The sequence below is a fragment of the Orcinus orca genome, chromosome 21 (genome assembly GCF_937001465.1).
Source record: "Orcinus orca chromosome 21, mOrcOrc1.1, whole genome shotgun sequence".
NCBI classification, from domain to species: domain Eukaryota; kingdom Metazoa; phylum Chordata; class Mammalia; order Artiodactyla; family Delphinidae; genus Orcinus; species Orcinus orca.
In genome coordinates, this window is record NC_064579.1 from 15,686,585 (window position 1) to 15,686,938 (window position 354).

Sequence of the window (354 nt, forward strand, 5' to 3'; positions counted from 1 at the left end):
CTGGAAATAATAATTCACATATTACAGGTTTGCTGTGAGGTTAATGAGTTAATTTATACAAAGTAATTAGTACAGTGCCTAGTATAAGTGCTGAATGAGTAAGGAGGAATATCACACAAAAATCTGAGAGCTATCTTAATACAACTAAAATCAGATTCCATAACTAGTTGTTAGTATCATGATAAATTCAAGGCAAACCAAAAATACGAAAAAAAAAAGCAGGGATTTCCTACCCTATGATTCACTGAACTCTGTGTTCTCTCTGTCTTTTAAAGTTCATTATGCTTATTTGCTGGATAAATGGATACTCAGTTTACTTTGATCCTTTTATAAATAATGAACTATATGTATAAG